The sequence below is a fragment of the Pinus tabuliformis genome, chromosome 6, assembly GCF_031772625.1.
Source record: "Pinus tabuliformis cultivar Carrire ecotype Pingquan chromosome 6, CPIR1, whole genome shotgun sequence".
Classification (NCBI taxonomy): domain Eukaryota; kingdom Viridiplantae; phylum Streptophyta; class Pinopsida; order Pinales; family Pinaceae; genus Pinus; species Pinus tabuliformis.
Genome location: NC_142292.1, coordinates 1,667,062,622 through 1,667,073,049, shown reverse-complemented (window position 1 = coordinate 1,667,073,049; position 10,428 = coordinate 1,667,062,622). Strand labels below are relative to the sequence as shown.

General features: G+C 36.5%; 1 pseudogene; it reads right to left on the bottom strand.

The window, feature by feature from the left end:
• Window positions 1-8,727: 8,727 nt before the first annotated feature.
• On the bottom strand, window positions 8,728-9,565 carry LOC149265350 (CBL-interacting protein kinase 33 pseudogene; annotated as a pseudogene).
• Between the last annotated feature and the right edge of the window lie 863 nt (window positions 9,566-10,428).

Below are 10,428 nucleotides of genomic sequence, written 5' to 3'. Positions count from 1 at the left end.
CTAGTATTATAGGCAACTAACATGACCCTCTCATTCAAAAAAGTGTTTTCCTCAGCGCTTGAGTAATTCTATATGCTTCTGTATAAAATTCTTATCCTCCCATGTGAAATCTTCAGCGGGTAAGTTCTTTCACTTAATGAGATACTCTGAAATTAATCAATTCTGTAATTTTCAGGTTCTTGTTTCTGTGACTGCTTCAATATCAAATATGATTTTTCCTTCTTCATTTTGTTCTGGCAACGCTGTTTGAACTGGGAACTTGTTACCGATAACCTTCTTTAAGCATGAAACATGGAAAACTAGGTGTGGTCAGGAAGATGCATGCAACTCCAATTTGTGTTCCACAGTACCAATCTTTTGCAGCACCTTGTAAGGACCATAGTACTTGGGTGATAATTTATTATCCTTCCTAGCTTTCTTGAGGGACATTTTTTTGTATAGTTGTAGCTGTAAAAATACCCAGTCACTTCGGTCATCCAATTTGGTTGGATAATAGAAATGGAACAAAGCAAACCTTCCACATCCTCATCCTTTCTTGAGAGTGCATCGGCAACAACATTTTTCTTTCCTTTTTTGTAGATGATTTCAAAGTCATAACCCAACATGTTTGTGACCCATTTTTTATTCTCTTCTAAAGATAATCTTTGTTCCAAAAAGTATTTAAGACTATCATGATCCATTTTTACCGTGAAGAGTCTTCCCATTTGGTAAGGTCACCATTTCTTTAGTGCACGTAGTATTGACAACATTTCCTTATGATAAATAGGTTTATATAAATACTTTTCTCTGATTAGACGACTTTCAAAAGAAATGGGTCTTCCTTCTTTCATTAAAATACCACCAATTCCATTTCCCGAGGCATCACATTCCATAATAAAGTTTTTGGTGAAATATGGTGTAGCTAAGACTAGTGCTTGGCACATTGCCTCTTTAAAATTTTCAAAGGGCTTAGCTTCTTATGTATTCCAAGAAAATTCATCTTTCTTCAGTAATTTTTTTATAGGTGCTGCTATTCTCCAATAATTATTAACCAACTTGCGATAATACCCTTTCAACCTAAGAAATCCTCAAAGATGCTTTATGGTTGTGGGGATTTTACATTCCTTAACGGATTTAATTTTATTAGGGTCTACCTTAACACCCTCATGAGATACGATATGACCTAAATATTCCACCTCTTGTACTCCAAAGAAAAATTTGGATCTTTTTGCATATAATTGTTTCTCCTCCAATAGTTTGAGCACCATGTGAACATGTTGAACAGGATCCTTCCAAGACTTGTTGTAGATTAGTATATCATCAAAAAATACTAACACAAATTTTCTAAGGGTTTGAAAATGGAATTCATCAAACCTTGAAATATGGAAGGTGCATTAGTAAGGCCAAAAGGCATGACCAAAAATTCAAAATTACCCTCATGAGTTCTAAATGTTTTTTTCAGAATGCCTTCAGTGTTCATTCCATTTTGATGATATCCTAAATGAAGATCCAACTTGGTGAAGTAAATTTCTCCATGTCATTCATCTAAAAATTCATCAATGACAGGAATGGGAAATTTATATTCAATAGTGAGCTTGTTGAGCTCCCTATAATCCAAAGACATACGCCATGATCCATCAATCTTGTGCACCAATACTATTGGAGCAAAGAAATAACTTTGACTAGGTTGAATTATACCGTCTTCTAACATTTCTGTAACCATACATCCAATTTCACTCTTTTGGGCATAGGGATATCTGTAAGGCCTAATATTTGGAGGAACACTTCCCGAAATCAAACGAATATCATGATCATGATCACGAATAGGTGGGAGGCCTTTGGGAGACTAAAATACCTTGGAATGATTGTTCAAGACTTTTTGGAGATCTAGAGAAATAGTTGATTTTGATGTTTGAACCTTTGGTGAGGATAATTGTGCCATTACACCTTATTTTTATTTATTCAAAATCTTTATCATGCTATTAGAGTTGATTATCTTTCCTAGTTTCCCTGCAACACCCTTTAATTCAACTTCCTTTCCTTCCCAAAAAAAATCCAGAAAAGTTCTTGAAAATTAAAATCTATCGTCCCCCAAGATTGTAACCATTGGACATCTAGTACAACATCAGTGGCACCAACTGGAATGAAAAGCATTGGACTATTAAATACATGTTCCCCCATGGTTAGCTTGATATTATGGCACTTTATAGAGAAATTTATAGTTCCTCCATTTGCAACCATCACTTGAAACTCTAGCACTGTATATAGGAAGCAAGTTAATTCCTTGGCTATCTTACAATGAATAAAATTATGGGTACTACCCAAATCAATCAACACTATCACCTTTTTCTTATTGATATATCCTTATATTTTGAGAGTTTGAGGAGTGGTAATTACTTCCAATGCATTACAAGATATGGTTGGATTCATTTCCTCTTTCTCTAGGGTTGGTTCCTGGTGTATATCCTCCTCTTTTAATGTTTCTTGTTCCTTTTCTTTCTCCTCTTCATAATCTATGTAGAATATTTTCTTCTCAGCACACCTATGAGCTTTGGTGTATTTGCTATCACAAATGTAAAAGAGGTCTTTTTCTCTTTTCTCCTCCAATTGTTGTGGCGTTAACCTTGTAGGTTGTGGAAGGCTAAGAGAAACAACACTTCCGTCTTTATAGTTGTGAGTGGTAGACTTCCTTGTTTCCTTAATTTGTCTTTCAAATTTTCTTGCCACCCTGAATGGCTTCTCCAATGAATCAAGTTTCCAAATTCAAAACTCTTGTTGGATGTTATCCTTTAAAGTACCTATGAAGACACTAATCCTATGCTCCTCTAGAATATTAGTTATCCTGATATTCAATTTTTGGAAGTCCTCAATGTGCTCTATCATTGAACCTTTTTGTTTGATATTTATCAATTGGCTAAGGAAGGTGTTTCTCTTTGTATCATCATAATGTGCTATCATTTCCTTTGTAAAAATTAACCAAGTGAAAAGTGGTTTACGATAACATATCCATCAATACCATACAAATTGATTGGGTTCTAAATATAAAGATGCAATGTGTACCTTTTGTGTTTATTGCACATCATGGAGATCAAAATATTGCTATCAATGTTACCAGATCCTTGCCATAAAACTTCCTCATATAAATCTTTGGAATGTGGTGGTTATTAAACCAAACATTGGAGTCTCTAAAATCATAATTCAGATTCCTTTTGTCCTCATCATTATTTTCATGGATTACCTTGTCACCACTTGGAAGCCTTTCATCTAGCAACTTTGCCAAACCTTCCTTCAACCCTTCTATCTTGAAATTCATCTTTGCTTCCATGTCTACTTTTAAACCATCATTCAAAACTACCATGTCCCTTTTTATACCATATATATAAACATTCATCATGGCTTCCAATTCATTTTTTGTTATTTTTTGCAAGAGCGAAATTTGTTGCACTTGGTATTGTAATTTTGATATATCATGTTGCATTTCTTCCTCTTCTTCAAATGTCATAGAAGAGATTTTTGGTTGCTTACTAAGTCTATCCATATTTTGTTTTGAGGAATTTTGGAATCGAACAATGATATCTAAGCTTCACTATGCCCTTTGAATCACTTCAAATTGATTTTTCAAACAAATTTTATACAAAATTTTAAAAAATACACACCTTATTCTTGCTTTTTAGGAGCTCGATATTGAAACTATTGTGTCTATGTAATTTAATGTCTCTAAGGTCTGGAATTTCATCCTGTGCTATCCCTCCAAGTCCTATTTCCAACCCCACGAGTCAGATCAAGATTGGATTATTCAAGAAATATTTATGCCCAATCTCCTACAATGACCTGGTTATAGACTTGTTCAATAGAGAAAAAATGTATGAAATTCCAAGTGTCACTATTTTGACCTTCGGCCTTGAAAATGATACAAAAAAACTAAAGTTTGGTGCAATTTAAGTCACTTTTTACGAATTTCAAATCTGATATTTAGAGAGAAAGTTATGCCTATTATTCATAGGTCACCTATTTGAGATTGAATTATGGAGTCTGTAAAAACCCTAACTTATTCAGACCATATGTCAGAAAAGATAGTGTACCAATATTTGAAATTTGTACACAAAGTTCACCAATATTTCTACTCCGCATGGTCTAAATTTCAACTTTTGAAGTCTTGTAGAAAAAAATTATAGTGAAAATTCCAAGATGGCCTATTTGAAGTAGCGAAATGCTAGAATCCAAAGCCTTGATACCAAATGTTATGCAACTAGCTCACAAAACAAAAGAAAATATAGATCAATGACTTAAAAATTATCCCCTTTGAGTGGGAAACCTCCTTTACATTACATAAATGAAAAATTCTTGGATGTTCCAAACGATAATACCTCATTGGTATATATAGGAGTCTAAGGGGCCACAATATAATAAGAGCCTATATAACAATAATAATGTAAGGGCACAACAATAACAATAGTGGGCTTCAATGGGGAACAACAATAACAATATGGGGGATGCATGGGCACAAGAATAACAATAGGGGGCTACACTAACAATAAAAATAAGGGCGATACACTAGTATTATAGGGACCTAACAAATTCAATGGTGTCCTACACGACCTCCCATGCACAGCTTGAAAAGGAGGTATCCCAAACAAACTGTGGTACCTGTTATTGGAGGAAAATTCTACCAATGGTAGGTACCTTTTTCCACTGATTCTGGTTATACATAGCATACATTATAAGCATGTATTTCATAACCTCATTTACTATTTTATTCTACCCATATGTTTCTAGATGATATGTAGTGCTGAAGTTAAATTGAGTCCCCAACGTGGATTGCAAAATTATCCAAAACATATATGCAAAGCGAGAGTTTCTATTAGAAATTATGTTTGTGTGTAACCCATGTAGATTGATAACGTTTCTTATAGACATGTGTGCCACATCGATAACATCATAAGTGCCTATCACTAGGATGCAATGGGAGCTTTTGGTCAACTTGTCAACTACAACCCAAATGACATTGCTCCTTTGTGACATGAGTAGAAAACCCACAATTGAATCCATGGAAATAACTTTCCATCTAGACATAGGGATGCCATGTAGTTGTAGGATTCATGCTAGGTGGTGATGATCAACCTTCACTCACTAACATTTAAGACACTTAGTGACAAATGGATCACATCGCACTTCATTCCCACCCAAAAGAAAAATTTCTTCATGTCTGCATACATATTCTTCATTCTAGGATGTGCATAGTAGAGTCCCCTATGCGGCTTCTTAAGGATGGTTCCTCATATGCTCCCTTTCCAAGGGATATACATTCTTCCTTAAAATCTAAATAAGCCATTTGGTTCAACGATATATCCCTCAAATCATGGTTCTAGCCACAAGCTTCCCACTCTGAAGTGATGACATAACCTTTAGATACCAACTATATTCAAATATTTTATCAAACATATGCTCCCTCAAATTGACCTCCAAGGGTACCAAGGAGAACATTTGGGGTATTTTTCTTAGTATGCCAAATGCCACCTTCTATTTTCCCTTAATTTATGAAACTCCAAAGTCGTATTTGCTCATGAATTGACTCCATAACCTCTATCTAACATTTAAATCCATTTGAGTGAAGAGATGCTTTAGGATCTACAGATTAGTCTTTAGCTCAAAGCTTCTCCCGGTAAGGTAGTGTCTCCATAGTTTCAAGGATAACATCAATGCTACTAATTCGAAGTGATGGGTAGCATTCAAATTTTCATATTTATTTAAATTCATATATACATAATTTATTACTTCCCCTTCTTGCATCAACATATCTCATAATGCTTGCTTTGAAGCATCCATGCACACTATGAAGTCCTTATCCATGTCAAGCACTCAAAGGATTGGTGCATTGGTTAGTAATATCTTTAGTTCGATGCATGTATTGTCACATTCATCTTTGCATTCAAACCTAAACCCTTTGCATTGTAATGTGGTGATTGATTTCACAATCTTCAAAAATCATTCCATGAATCTCCAACAATAACCTACAAGCCCCATGAAGCTACACACCTCATGAGAATTTTTTTGGCACCAACCAATCCATTATGGTCTTGACATTTTTAAAGTCAACTAGAATCCCTTATCTTGAAATTATGTTCCTGAGGTAATGACTTTCCTTCTAAAAAAAATATCATTTGGACAGTTTTTCATACAACGTATTTTCCCTTAATCATGCCAACACAACCCTTAAGTGCGCTTCATGCTCCTTTTTGTTTTTGGAATACATGAGAATATCATCTAGAAAGACTTTCACAAAGTGGTATAGATACTCTTGGAACATGCTGTACATGAGGTTCATGAACACTACTAGTGCATTGGTCAAATCAGATGGCACTACTATGAACCCATAGTTTCCAAACCAAGTTCAAAATTTAGTTTTTGGGATGTTTCCTTCATTAATCCTTAATTAGAGGGATTTATATCATAGATTGATTTTTGAGAAAACTTCTACTCCTTTAATTTTATCGAAGAGATCATCTAGGTATCAAGTACCTATTCTTTACTATTACTTGATTCAAATCCTTGTAATCTATGCCCAATATTAAGGAACCAACTTTCTTCTTGACAAAAATCACTGGTGCACCCTAAAGTGAAATAATAGGTCTAATAAGTCTAAAATCTAACAAATATTTTAACCACATATATAAATCATAAATTTATGGAGTTTTCATCTTGTAGGGTGTCTTTGATATTATCTCCACACTAGGTTTTAGGTCGATTGTTAAATCAATCTCCCTTTTGTTGAATTTGTAACTCTGGTCGGTCTTCAAAATGTATATTTGGTCACATGATGTAATTGTATTTATCATTGTAAATCATGTTTATAAATGCATGATTCAAAGGAAAATTTATTTTGAGTCAAAGTCCCATTGCGGTTTTTTAAAGGTGAAAATTTGAATTTTTAAAATGTAAATTTGGCTCCAAAAGTGACAACCCAACTTCCCTCGAAATCAAGCTGGCCCTGGCCAAGAGACATGTCCATTCACCATAGGCAAACTACTATATAAAGGTTGCTTTACCTCCTCCATTTTAGCATTCACATTTTATCACATAAGACAATTTCTGGGAAAGTAAGCAAAGGACAAGAAGGATGAAGTCGGATGAAGGAGGCAAAAAATATTTTTTTTTTCTCTCTCTCTTGCAAATCACACGTGTGGATTAGTCTCTCTCTCTCTATAGTTCACATTTTTATGGGGAAACTATTGTAGGGGAACGAAATTTCTGGGTTACTGGGGAAACTGTTGCAGGCTTGAAATTTCGGGGGCAACTGGCTACTATAGGAGGGTTGAAATTCAGGGTCAGAAAGGCAGAGCGAAGTATAGTATCACATTGGGTGGCTTGACTTGGAGGAGAAGGCCAGGCTTTGTTGGGCCTCATAAGTTTCATAAATTCCTTGCCTTACTTCTTAGTTTTCATACTATTTTCTAAGTCTTTCTTGTAAATAGATCATGATAACTTATGTAATATGGGTTTTAGTAGTGTTTTGTATGAAATTATTGTTTTATTATTTTATGAATGGATTTGACCAATAAAGGGCTATTTACTTACACATGGATAACTATTCTGGTCATAAACCTATTGATGGATTGGCGTTTGATGCTGCTTTGTAGAATGGACATAAGAGATTGGGTAGCGTCAGTATGTTATACTCTGTTTGGAGTAAATTAGTTGAAGACAAGCTCTCAACCTGATCCTCTAGATGTATGGAAGATATTTGTAGCTTAAATAAGCATCCTGAGAATATTTAGATTCTCAGTATCTGTTGGACACCTAATCCTCAATGGGTTAGTGTGGAAGCAGAATAGACAAAAGGAAGTCCAAGAGACCTTGGGATGTGGAACCCAACGGTCAAACCATGTACTATAAATGTATACCACTTGTTAATAAAAATGTATTCTCATGTTTTATCTTTCAGATTATGTTGCTGCCCATGTGTTTTTAACATGGTATCAGAGCTGGTACATTCATAACCCGCTCAATCTTGTGTGAGCCATTTTTTGTTGTGGCCTATGTAAATCTGTGCTTATTTGTTTCAATAAAGTTTGTAGGTTTGTGTCTTTCCGAGCATTTGTCTAGACAAAGTTAACGTTTCTCAGCCCTGCCATTCCTTTGTCACCTGCATACCTACATTAAGAATGCAGAGGGTGAACTCGTTCATGGTGCATTCTATCGATCTACATACTGGTCTGATCATAGTAGGTGTTACTCTGCCAAACCTAACTTTTGCTCAGAGCTATTCGTTGCATTCTCAACCTACCTTCTAAAAACGCTCCTTGCTCAGACCTGCCATCTCTGCCCTAGCAAGAACGCACCTCTGACTTATCATTGTTGGCACATTTTTTTGTATGGGTGTAACGTCTCTCGGTTTTCCAGAACTAGAGTGTTGAATCTCTATGATGACTGCCCAGCTCCTAGCGTCGAATCTCTATGATGAACGCCCAGCTCCCACAGAGAAAAGCCTAAATTTGTAACGCTGCTCCGTTGATTGAGTTGAACGCTGGTTCCGTTTCTTGAACGTTGGTTCCATTGGTTCCATTGATTTCGAAGGTGAGAGGGCTTTGGTTGCTTTTTTAACAGAAGAAATTAAGAATTTTAACAAACGTTCAATTATTCCTCCATTTGCAATCCATTATACAGTTGTTGCATCCCGTGCTGCCTTTGCAACACCGAGTCTTCTGATCAACGTGCACAGAGAGATGTCCCTTCCTCTTTGTCTTCAGATCAACGTGCAGTAAGTTTAGCGATACAAACCTTGCTATTCCTCTTCTGAACTTGAAAACCCATGGCTTTGGCCGTTCCCTCGATTGTGTGCATTATATATTTGGCCGGGAACATGGACGTGAATCTTGTTTTTCTTTTAGTAGCATCCTCTTCTTCAAATAAACTAGACAAATCCAGGCTCCATGACATCACTATGAGCTGAAAAGCATTGATCTGAACTTGTCTTGTTTCGTCCGTTGGCATATTGTCCTCTGAGTTTGTATGATCAAGATAAGTGTCCTCTTCCACAGACTTAGCCGGTGAATAGCCTTGCTTAAAACACTCATCTTCCATTATTTCTGGTATAGCTATGCGCGTCTTGTGATTGGAGTCGAGTATTCGTTTGATCAAATTGCGAGCCCCAACAGAGAGCCATTTTGGACACTTGAAATCACTTCTGGAGATCTTATAATACAATACCGCAAGATTCGTGTCTTCGAATGACAACTGATCCATCAAGAGAAGAAAAAGAATGACACCACAAGACCAAACATCAGCTGTAGCACCATCGTATCCTCTGCCAGCAATCACCTCGGGTGCCACGTAATTACGGCTTCCACAAGTTGTATGCAGCAACCCGTCTTCCCTAAATTTGCTGAGGCACCGCGCTGAGGCGAAAGTCAGATATCTTCACATTTCCACTTGCTTCGAGCAGAATATTTTTGGGCTTCAAATCTCTGTGGTAAACACCCTTGCTGTGGCAATATCCTACGGCATCGATAAGCTACTGGAAGTATCTTCTCGCTCTTCTTTCCTCCAGCTTGCCATTACACGACTGTTTTTGGTGCTTTTCGAACATACCCTGATGGATACAAGCCTCCTAATGAGCCTGCCTCTGAGTATCAAACAATCCATCTGAATAAAATTGAGGATTCTGGTGTTCACTGCAAGCAGTATTATGCTCTGGATATTACATACTTCAAGTCATCCCTTGATTCTCACCTCTTAGGAAATCGAGATTATGTTGTAGGTCAAATTTCGGATCTTGCGAAGAAGCTAGAGCAAGCAGAAAGTCAATTGGCGCATTCACGTGTAAGCTCATTTCTAGCCCCTCATTTCTGAATGTGTAAATCATTGCCATCATTTGCTGGGTGGTGGTAAAATACCATTAGCCAGGCAACATCTGATATTTCTGTGGGGGGAATTCCGAGAAATATCAGATACATATTTTGCTAAACGTTGCTATGCTTTTGGTGGAAGACTGTGGATGATGTTGGAGTGTTGATCATAGCTGTAGATGTGAAAGTATGGAGAAACAGAAGCACCGCAGAACAACTTTGTAGTGGCGTGGAGAGCAGAGAGACTCGCACAAGAGAAGCTGTGTTTTAAAGCAACGAGCTGGTCGGTTCATCTCTGTGCATTCATACATGCATGAACATATGGAATAATCCTTTCATTGGTGCGTAGCTCCTACAAGTGGGTCAATGTTGTGTTCATCATTCTTATTGGAATGCTGGAGGAATCATTGACTCTTTATATATTGCATTCTGGAATATGCGCTGTTAGCCCTCCATAAATTCTGTGTGATATATGAGGGCAGATTGTTTTCGTTGAAGAAGTGGCAAGCTCAGAGAATATTTGTTCGTACCCTAGTCAAAGCATTTATATATGAGCATTCAAGTCCTATCCATGACATGGTGCTATAGTTGTTGAAGTTTTGAT